Genomic DNA, 11,760 nt, shown 5'->3' on the forward strand with positions numbered 1-11,760 from the left:
CTGATCCATTCCACACCTTTTCTTTCACAATGCAATCACTATGTTAATATTGATCCTGTCATGTGTCATTCTACTGTACTCGTATCATGTACAGTGACTGTATATTCAACAATGATGGGTAATCGTCCTTGACCTAGCATCGTGCATCCATCCATAAATGAACCTGCATTCAATCAGCAGATGTATTAGATTTATTGTACTATTACCAACGCTCCTTCTCTCCCCTTTCATTTTTTTCTCTGCAAGTCACTCTTTTCATTTTTCTAAAATTTCGATTGTTGTATCTAAGTTGAGGGCTGCGGGCACGTCAATTGGCGGTCCAAGAGAGCTGGGGAAGACAGTGTGTGTGTATTTGGGTTTTTACAGACGTGTATCAATCAGATATGATTATTTACGTCTGGGGACCGACCTTTTAACGTCACCATCCGAAAGACGTGACTCAGTTTCGAACCGGCGTCCTCGGGTGAATCAGTTTGTAACTTCCACTGTTAGCTTGATTACAGGCGCACGCCACAACGCCTAGTAAAATTTCACCCTTTTCTCGGATGATGAGTGATTTTAGAGCACATTTACTCCCTTAATACGGTGAAAACCCACTCATATTAGGGAGTACTTTGTTCATAGTAGTTGATTAGAATTATTTGTAGTGGTTTGAATGATTCGTTTGGGAGTGGATTCCAGAAATGTTGTTGTTGGCTTTCGATTAAAAAAAAGGAGTATTAAATCTACACTGTATAAAAAGACTATTAAAGATACTAAGTCCCTTTTGCAGCCAACATCAAGTTCTGTAGAACTTGCAGGAATTATGAATATGTCATGCATGTCCTATCTGTCAAATTTAAACGTTAGCAGTGTCCTAGTATTCAAATATGCAAGGAAACCCGTTTACTTTCTAGACTTCCCTGTCAGACACTATTGAGTGACTGACTGACATCTTTTTTTCGTTGGTAATAGCACTCATAAAATGAGCTGTAACAGGTACATGAGCATTTGTCTACATCAATAACCCACTACTTGTAATAACCAAAATGAAATTGATTGAATCTTTGTGCGGCACATAACGTCCAACCATTCAATATAAGGGTTTGAAAATCAGACTATTACTTAGATGATTGCAACCACTTACGTATGTCGATTCGACAACAAATGGTCGTTTTTTCCCATATTAAAAAAGCCATTTTCAAACTCTTTCGTTTTGAAGGAAGTTCTAAATAAATATCGTCTATTTTCTTTTTTTTTTCTTTTTTAATATTTTTTTTAACGACGTCAAATGTTTACACTTCAATTTTCTGTATGTTGTAACACAAAACTCAGTGAATACGCTCAAGTCATATTTTGTTGCGCGCAGTTTCCAGTCATTGACACGTTTAATGAAAAATCTGAACAAGCCTTAAAGCCCCACTGTCCTACGTATAGCTACAGAAAACTTCCCCAATCGGTGCCTGTTGGTCCCCCATGATCCTCTTTTTCGTATATTAGTTGAGAGCTGATTTGATGAGATAGCCACCTGTCAGTGACCTTGCTGTGTGGTCTAATCCCTTCTGGCTCAGTAGTATTGACGGTCTTTAAAAAGAGTGGATATCTCATCTTTTACATTTAAGGGAGTATCATCACTGCAACATTTTGTCAATACATTCGCTTGGGCAGCCTCCACCACCCTAACCAGCCCCACTGAAAAAAAAGAAACTGTCTACACCAAATAATATCGAAAGTATTATTGTGATTTTACATGTTCACTTTTTGATAAATAACTCCAATCAATCAATTTTTTCATGCGGTTTATCCATTCTATGAACAATATTAGACCATGCTTTTGTTTTCGATTCTTTTGCTGGTCGTGACATGTATAAATTGAACTAGGCCTATATAGAAGACATTGGTAATTAAAGAGAACAAGCTATTGTCGAATTGTCACATTTCCACCAACGTACAATGTGTAATTTAATAACACCTATAATTCTAATTGTTAATATAAAAATTGCCACTATTTTTTAGAAAAACAGGAAGAAGTTGAGAATTTATAATTTACAGGTTTATTGCAAAGTTTTTGCAACAAAGAATGATGGAGTAGGTAGCCCTCGAAGACTGGTAGGGATTTGATAGAGATTGCTTAGTACAAATATCGAAGAAATAGAGCTAAATGCTGTACATGCAGATGAAATAAAATGCAGATGTACAGTGCGTCCCAGAAAAAACGAAACCGAGAATTATCGATGTTTTATCATAACTTAATCACATTTATAATTGATAAATGACACATATTTGGAAAGCTTAGATCCTAATTCTCGGTTTCGTTTTTCTGGGACGCACTGTATGATACATGTATAAATATTAAGTAAAATTATCAAAGATAAATTGAGAACATAACTCACAGCCTTACTTTTTAGAAACGTAACGCTTGCTTATCGCAAAACTCAAGCTTTATCTACATCGTTTATTTCATTTCACAGTGAATAATATGTTTATTTTTCTCATAGATTTTGTTCTGTATCTTTTTCTCTTTTACTTCCTTGTGTGATCCATCATCAAATAATCATTTTTCCCTCTCTCGAGTACGTAAATATTTAGAAGAAATGCATTTCTTTCGTGTTCCTGTTCGTTCTCTTATATCCATTGTATATAGTTCAACTGTGTAATCTTTTACAATAACTTAGTCATAGGGGGATAAGAATCTTCACTTTAAATCAGATTCATCATCGACCCTACCACAAACGGTTTTTAGGTGATCGTAGAAGTGTCGTAATCGAGTGGTTTATTAGCACTTGCCTGAAATTCGAAGGTCGTGGTTCGATCCCCGACACGGCACTCATGTCCTTTGGCAATGGCAAGGCATTAATCTACATTTGCCACACTCAACCCAGGTGAGGTAAATGGGTACCTGGCAGGAATTAATTCCTTTAAATGCTAGAGCGCCGTAATGGCAGCTATAGGCTAAAGCCAGGGTAATAATTAATTTGTGCGCCTCGGAATAGAATTGTCTAAAGATAGATCGTAATACATTTCTTTACATTTTCCTTATTTTACGGTGATTTTACAAAATTGGGCTGGGAAAATCATACTTACACGTAGCACTTGAATCGGTTGAAAATTCCTCTTGGAGTGCCACGAAGGTGATGCTGAAGCAGTATAAGATTCCAAACCCAAAGAAATTCATAAGGAACGACGCAAAAGTAACAACCCATCCCCAGTTACGCATCAGCTTCGACTTCAACGACGCCGTGTCCGTCATCGTACGACGTCGAAAGAAATCAAAATGACAACGATAAAATCAAGAATGACAGATTTACCAGGTGAAAAATATGCGCGGCGATAAAGCAACCCCTTTTCCGGCTGATGAACTGATGATAACGTGCGCGCTAGTATTATGTCCTTGTTAATCTGCGAACGTAATTTGGGGGCAGGCAACAGACGACAGCTCACCTGTACATTCGCGCGCCAAACGGGAGTAGCTGATCAGAAGCGAACCTTCTTATTGTGTCCACCTACCACCTACTACCGACATTTGGAAACAGAAAAACATGTATACGTCGAATCTGAAATGAAAAGAAAGCTGACAATCAGTTTAAAACCCTGTTTACAAATTTATTGAAAAGAAAATGTTTTCAAAAGGCACTAATATGCATCGTTAATTATTCACAAAGGATCTCTTGACAAGAAAAAACGGAGTCAGCACATAATTATGAAATAGAGTGATATTCATCTTTTCACTATTCATTCGTGGTCACTGGACTTATCAACATCATGCTCTGGTAGCAGTGGCGTAGAGTACGTGCGTGCAGTGTTGTGGGGGGGGGGGCGCTCTTTTTATTAGGTGAATGAAACGAGACGAATTGGGTCAGAATCAACGAATGAGGGGGGGGGATGGATGTGAGCTGGTTTGAGAACATGTTTGCATTCCTTTTTATTTTCTCTCTTTATATTCCTTCTTCTAGCTCCCCCCCCCCCCCCCACACACACACATACCTATTTCATTCTTCTACTTCTTGTACAGACAGGGCCCCTTTTAATCAAGAGCAATACTCGATATTTAAAGCTAGGGATTTCCTGTATCTAGAAGAGTGAATAAATAAATGAATAAATAGATAAGTAAATTAGTTAATAAATAGAAAATATATATCACACGTTTCTATTTTGTCAATCGTAGAAGTCTGTTGATGTAAGCCTGAGACCCGTTTCACAAAGCCCTTTCAATGACAAAAGACTAAAATCAGTGACATATCTGCTGATAACCATGCACTCAGAAGCAAGGATTTCAGTAGCTTATAACAAAAACTGTCTTCTGTCGATGAAGACAAGTTGTGCTAAACGCCTCCCCCCCCCCCCCGGTTTCTTCATCAAATTTTTAAAAAAATGTGCCATTGGAATTTTGCTGACAAAGGTTTTAAAAATTCAACAAGCCACAACAACCAAAGAATCTATATTGGTCAAACAAATCTACCCGTTGACAAAACAAAATTGTGTCATTAAAATTTTGCTGACAAAGGTTTACCAAAATTCAACAAGCCAACACAACCGAAGAATATTGAAATTTATATATATTCCAAATTTTTCGATTACGGTGCAGAGGACCAAAAAGTGAACGATTTAGCCTTTACGAATTGAGAAAGAGATACACAATCATGTACCCAGGGAGATGACAGTTTGAATTCAAATATTGCTGGCATCTCTCTGATGTACCCATGGGTGTCGATCCCGGGGGATGGGGGGATATATCCCCCCCCCCCCCCAATATTTCAGGTGGGGGATGGCCTAATCAATCATTTCCCCCCCCCCCCCCCCCAATAATTCACCATCAAAAAAAAAAACAAGAGAAAAATTAATGATGAGAGCCCGATGAGAGTAGTTAATGGTTAATACTCGCAAGATGACCATCAATATACACATTTTGCTATCTCATTTTCATAATACGTATATATTATACGAAGTAAATGAGACAACCGTATATGAGATAAGAATAAATTAAATTCTTGCTCATACGGCTTCATCAGGAATTGATTAATTTATTCAATTTGTTCAATCAACAGATCATAGAAATGCAGTGCGCCAAATGCAAAGACGCAGCGTTATAAAGCAACGAGCTAAATGTTAAGCGCGAAGCGCAAAAGTAGCAATCTGCAATGCACATCAGACAATCCTGGACAGTGTAAACATAGATGAACTCTGTGACGAATTCGTGATGAGATCGGAGACAAGGAGAAAGCTTTCGCGCTTTGCGCGGGAGCGGGGAAACTGAATTCAGACAAGAACGGTACAACGAATCGTCTTCTTTCTTTAATAATCTAATGAAACATCAGAGCTTCCGCGCTACGCGCGGAGGAAGGGGAACTTGATTCAAACAAGGATTAAGAGTCGAGAACGGTCCAACGAATCGTCTTCTTTCTCTAATAATTTAATGTAACGTCAGAGCTTCCGCACAACGTGCAGGAGGGGGGAACTGAATTCGGACAAGGGTTGAGAGTCGACAATGGTACAACGAATTGTCTTCTTTCTTTAATAATCTAATGAAACGTCAAAGCTTCCGCGCTTCGCGCGGGAGCGGGAAAACTGAATTCAGACAAGGATTTAGAGTCGAGAACGGTACAACGAATCGTCTTCTTTCTCTAATAATTTAATGAAACGTCAAAGCTTCCGCGCTTCACGCGGGAAGGGGGAAAAGAAATGAATTCAGAAAAGGATTAAGAGTCGACAATGGTACATCGAATCGTCTTCTTTCGTTAATAATCTAATGAAACGTCAGAACTTCCGCGCTACGCGCGGAGGAAGGGGAACTTGATTCAAACAAGGATTAAGAGTCGAGAACGGTCTAAAATGAAATCCTGGCTACGCGCTCCTACCTCTTGGTTGCTTTGATCCATTGCCGAAAATATTTTGGCACCTATCATCCCCCCAACCACGGATACAAATCGACACCCTTGGATGTACCTATATGGAGGGGGAAAAGAAGCGGTAGATAAAAATTAGTAAAAATTAGTGATAGACGGATATGATATCAGTCTCGTTCTTTAATTGAAAACCAAAAAAATGAAATGAAAAGCATTGACTGACCGAACAGCGATCCGAAGATCTGCTACATTGTTGATTCTGGTTTGCTGTATAAACAAGTTGCCCTGACCGAAATTGATCAGCACTCGGTGAATTATAAAATCATCAGCAAATGAAGAGTTGAATTCCAAAAGGAGCTAAATCCATTTTTGTAACTTGAGGGAAAAACGCATTTGTTTACCAGATTGTGTACAGGCGTCTATGGAAAAGTGATATTAAAAGGTGCATGTTTTCATAATGACTCCTAATTAAAATGTAGGTAAGTACTTTTGTTGAAAGATGGATACTGAAGTAAACAATGTTCTGGTATCAATAACTCAATTTTCATCAAAAGTGGATTTAGCTCCTTTATACGGAGGCGTATATCAAGAGGGATATTCAGCATCATTTCGAGCCATTGATTACGAGAGTTTGGCCAACCCAGTTCAAGTTGGACGCAACATGGCGAATACTGCCTTGTAGGGAGAGCACAAAATAAAAGAATATACGCCATGCTGTGACCAACTGCAAGTGCAAGTTGCCCGAATTATTTGTATAGATGGCTCTGTCCAAATGGGTTGTTGTTACTGTTGTTTAAATGACTATTTATGCACAATATCCCCCCTTTTAAAGCACCAATTTAATAAAAAATAAAAAAAGCTTTTTAATAATACAAGAAACAACTTACATAAGGCGAAACTCCCCAGATATACATATCCCCCCCTCGTTTTTAGGGCGGGGAGGATTCCGCCTCCCCCCCCCCCCCCCCATGCCAAGGGCGGCAGGACCCCCTCTCCTTTATGAATGTCTCGTTACGTCAGTCAAATCTATATAACAGCCAGCAGCTCGGACTGGCCTAATTCTAGCAATCGATGACCGGAGGCAACACCAGGATTACATAGAATATTCTAGTAGGACATGCATGTACGTAAAAATTAAAGGGATAGTTGAGTTTTGTTGCAGAGGGCGCTACACAAAATATTTGTTTGTGATATGATGAAAAACTGAGTGTCAAATTTGAAAGAATCTACAATTTAAATGACAAAATAATCTTTTTTTGATAAAAAATCGGTTCAGAGACGGCTGAAATATTTATAAATATAGCCATTTCTCATATTTGTGGGGCGTAATTTTGAACCAGACGTTCAAAAACGAGATAGCGCCGTATACGTTTTATTCCAGCCAATGCCAATATCGGCTTTTTATTGGTTTTTGCGTGTTGGCTATATAACACGCACAGCCAGCCGGCCCATGCATTGTTATTATTAATTAATTGATTGATTAACGGTCATCGTAATTTTTTGAAAGTGGAGCTGAATTGTCATATGATCGTATTCAATCTAAATTCACACATTTTGGGGTCTAAAATTACCTTCATGGTAATTTTAGGTTCTAAAAGGGTCCTAGAAATGTCATAAATAAGAATAAGAGCAATAACCATGCACTTTTAAGGCATTTGCAGTCTTAACAAGAACTGAACTATATATCCCTGAAGAAAGTAGTAAACTTGAACGTTTTGTATCTTGTATAATTATTTTGATGGTTTCTATTCTGCCAACTACACCACAGACTAACTGCATATTTCCTTATTTTCCATTCATTAATAAAGAGCAGTGAAGATTGTTTATATCTGATTTTTTATTTATTTTTATGTACGGCTTGATAGTTTCTTTCATACAAAGTCATCAAATAGCTGCATATTCCCCCCTTTCTGTTCATTAAGATTCCAAAAGATAAAGATAGATCTCCTCCTCCAATGAAAACAAGATGCTCTAGTCAACTGTGTGTGGGTGTGTTTGTGTGCGTTAGTTGTGTACGTGTGGGCGCGCGCTCTCTCTCCCTCCCTCTCTTCTCTCATATTTTCTTGTATCCCTTTTCTCTTCTCCTTTTCAAGCTCCTGCCCATTTGCCGAACAATTTTCACACTAGTGTACCTCACTTACAACATGACACACATGCACGAATAGACGATGACGTGGATCGTAATCAAATGATTGGTTGAGAGCGTACACGTGACCAGGCATTTATTTTGCCTAACAAGTAATTTTGCTATTTTACTATTGACTGGTCATTAGTCAAAGCATGTACTAAATCATCATTTTATAACACAAACAAAACATCATCTTATAAAACAAATAATACAATGCTGTGTATTATTTGTATAATATTAATCGGGAACAAAAATCATCAGTTTTTTCTTTATTTACTGGGCAAGTACAGATCTCTCTCTCTCTCTCTCTCATCTGATATTTTTCTCTCTCAAATTCATTTTCAAGCTCTTACCCTTTTCTGTTCTATCCCGTTCTCTGCTTGACAGATCTCACAACAGTGTACCTCACTCTCAACAAGAGATGCAGAAAGACAATAACAATTTTGTTTTCTTCATTTAGGGGGAACGTCCAGATCTCGGCCTTTTCTCTCTTATGTTCCCTCTTCCCTTTCCTCCTTCCCCCCCCCCCCCCCCCATCTCAAGCCTCTGCACTCTCCCTGTTCTCTCTTAATCTCTGCCATCTCCCCATGGACACAAAAAGACAACAAAAACAACAAATTTTGTAAGTTTTTTTTCTCATTTACTGGGAACGTGCAGACAGATAACCCTTCTCCTTAGAATAAACGCACATGATTTTTTTTTTCTTCTTCAAACGGCTGTATCACACGCTTTCCTGTTTACCATAATTTGTTTACTTTCAATAGTATCTCAAGAATGAAACACCTCTATACATCCACATCAGGAAACAAACAAAAAAAGAGAGAAAAACAATGTATGAAATACCTCCCTCTTTGTAGGAAGAACTCAAAATATCACAACCAATTTTTTTTTTTGTAATGTTGAATAAGTGGAATTTACATCATACTCCAAGTTCACCAAATGCAGACATAAATACGCACCAGTGTCCTAAGAGCTGTCATAAATACACCAGTTTCACATTGTGCACTTGTACTGCAGTGTTTCTTTGTTTAATATATAGATCCTATGGAGCTGTCTACTATTAATTTTCAGCTAGTCAAGCGAGTCTTATTGATGTACATTTACACAGCTACCGAATCTATTTTAAGTGCAGTAAACATTGCCTAGTCTATTAATTATCATCTGCACTGCAATAACATTTGAACTATATATATATTTACCATTATCACAGAAAAAAAAGAGAATGAATTACCCAGTGTTTTTAAAGAAACAATCACATTGCAATATATATCATACTTTTCTGCCTTTAAATTGGAAAGTAAATCAACATTATATTTCAATCTTATATCGTCACACCGATAGATAACTACAGAAAAACACTCTATAATATAGCAACTAGATATTGTGATTAATCAAATATTTCATCAAAGTTAGATAATTTCCAAATTTATATGCAATCCATTATGCCATGATTATTTTTTGGCGAAAGAAAGAAAGTCAAAACATGCCTTATTAGAATTCCTATCCATTTTTTGCACTTAGAATAATATTATATCACATGGTAAAATGTCTTGGGGGTATACACAGGAGTAGACCAGACAAGTACTGCACAAAATATGTCGACAGACTCTATATGGGATTACGTAATCGCTATGATAGCATCAGCATGCACTAAAATCAGAATAAACACCTCCAAATTACAAAGAATGTGACAGTTTAAATTCATTAATTATGTTATCAATTGACGATATTCATATTCGCCATAGCAAAGCCATATACAGCATTCATATCCTTTTTTCGAACAAATTTCTTTGAAATTTCACACAAATCACAGATTTATCTACGAACATTACACTGAACCACAGGCAAGAGTCTACTATTATACCAATCTACTTTCCAGAAATCCTCTTTACGAGTGAATATTGAAATCACAAATAAGCAAATATGCAATTATTATACACCCAGATATAATCTATTTCATTTGGAAATGACATGGTATCGATTGGTTAGTTGAAGCTAAAACCCGAGGCAAGTTAATTACCGCTACAAATCATCCCAAAGAAAAAGAATGAAATGAATGCTTCCCATGTTGGCATCAAATAACACCAACGAGAAGAGTGCATTCGCAGAAAGTCATAAATCCATAATCTCTATCAAATAAAGCGAGCTAAATTTCTTTTCACGATCAATGTTTATACAGACAAAACAACAAAGAAGTTCTCTAAAGAATGATGCCATCAACATGCGTGAAGCAATAGATAAGATCCCATATACCAAATCGCTCTACATTCCAAAGAAACATTTCATAATTTTCCAGGTTTAATATCATTATTCAACATCTATATTTCACTCCTTACATGAACACCATGCTGTATTTTTCTTCCCCAACTTTTTTAAAAGTTCACTGTATAGCGTGATATAAGAAAACACAATTAGCAGTTTATTTCCTCCCAAATATCTGCTAATTCTCAAATTGCATCTGTTGAGCATGAGAAACGACTTTCTAAGAACACAAGAATCTACTTCATGACACAGCCACGCACACACAAACAATCACTTTTGTCTATTATTAAACATGTACAATAATTACAAGATAATCCGAGTCCAGTCAAAGATTGAATATCCAGGCAGTCTGCTCTGGGTCAAAGGTCAAAGTTCACGCAAGTTTTGTGACCTCGTCTTTGCACTAGCCCTACATTACAAGTACCTACATATAGCATTTGCTTGAACCTGCCTTCTCCATTTTACAGAGCAGGAATTATGACTAACAATACAGTATGATCGATCGTCACATCTTTACGTATCAAACAGAGTAGACATGTCATGAATGGATATACAATAATTGTATTCAAATTTTTTTACAATAAGAAAGCAAGTTACTATTTTTTTAATTCTATGATAAGTTTCCAAAGAATGCGCCCTTATATTCTCACATTCGGAGAAATAGCAAATATTTGAACTGCATCAACACAGGTTTATCCAATCCTAGTAATTTAAATTTCTTGTCATAAAACAACATTCTGCTGATGAATACAATGTATAAATGAATACGGTAATGTAAAACGATGCTATGATCTTTTTTTAATTTTCTAAAGTTTGATCCTCTCAAAGTTCTACAAGGATATGAAATGATTTGAACGACCACGACACACAAAAACAGAAAGAGAACAATCTAAATTTCAGATTCGTCTCCTTCCACTGTTTCTTCTGAAACGACGACAGTCGTCATGCTTTCGCCCTCTATCGACTGGTCGTTGAGAAGTCCGTCGACGATCTGCTGGAGGTCCTCCCGGAGTTCACTGTTCTCCTTGACGACACCATCCTCCTCGATGTTGGTCTCGACCTCCTCTTGCTGATCCACTTCTTCTCCGTCTTTCATGAAGGTCTTACGTGTGACCTTCTTGTGGACTGTGATCCTGGAGGTGGGCCAGAGGAGAGTAAAAAAAATGGTTAGAGTCTACCATTCGTCTAGATATATAACTTGTGTGCATTCAAAATCTTGAGAATACCTGAGTAATCATAAAAAGTCATGAGAAATCGATGGAAAAAACCCCCAAATACTTAAAGGGATTGGGTATCTTTTAGGAAGTATCTTTGTCTCCGATTCTGAAACAATATCCTGGATTTATATTAGCTCATACTGCAATCATATTTATAAACCTTTAGGTCAGTCAGGAACCCTATGACTTTTACAAGCCGATCGCCTGTCTGATTATCAAGATATTTATGATTGGAAATCGAAATTTCACAATTCGTTTTCCTAACGATTTTTATAACACTACAGTCTATTGGGGAAAATGAGGATGGTAAAACCGGTAACTCAAAGATTTT

The sequence above is a fragment of the Strongylocentrotus purpuratus genome, unplaced genomic scaffold (assembly GCF_000002235.5).
Source record: "Strongylocentrotus purpuratus isolate Spur 01 unplaced genomic scaffold, Spur_5.0 spur5_scaffold_10, whole genome shotgun sequence".
Classification (NCBI taxonomy): Eukaryota; Metazoa; Echinodermata; class Echinoidea; order Camarodonta; family Strongylocentrotidae; genus Strongylocentrotus; species Strongylocentrotus purpuratus.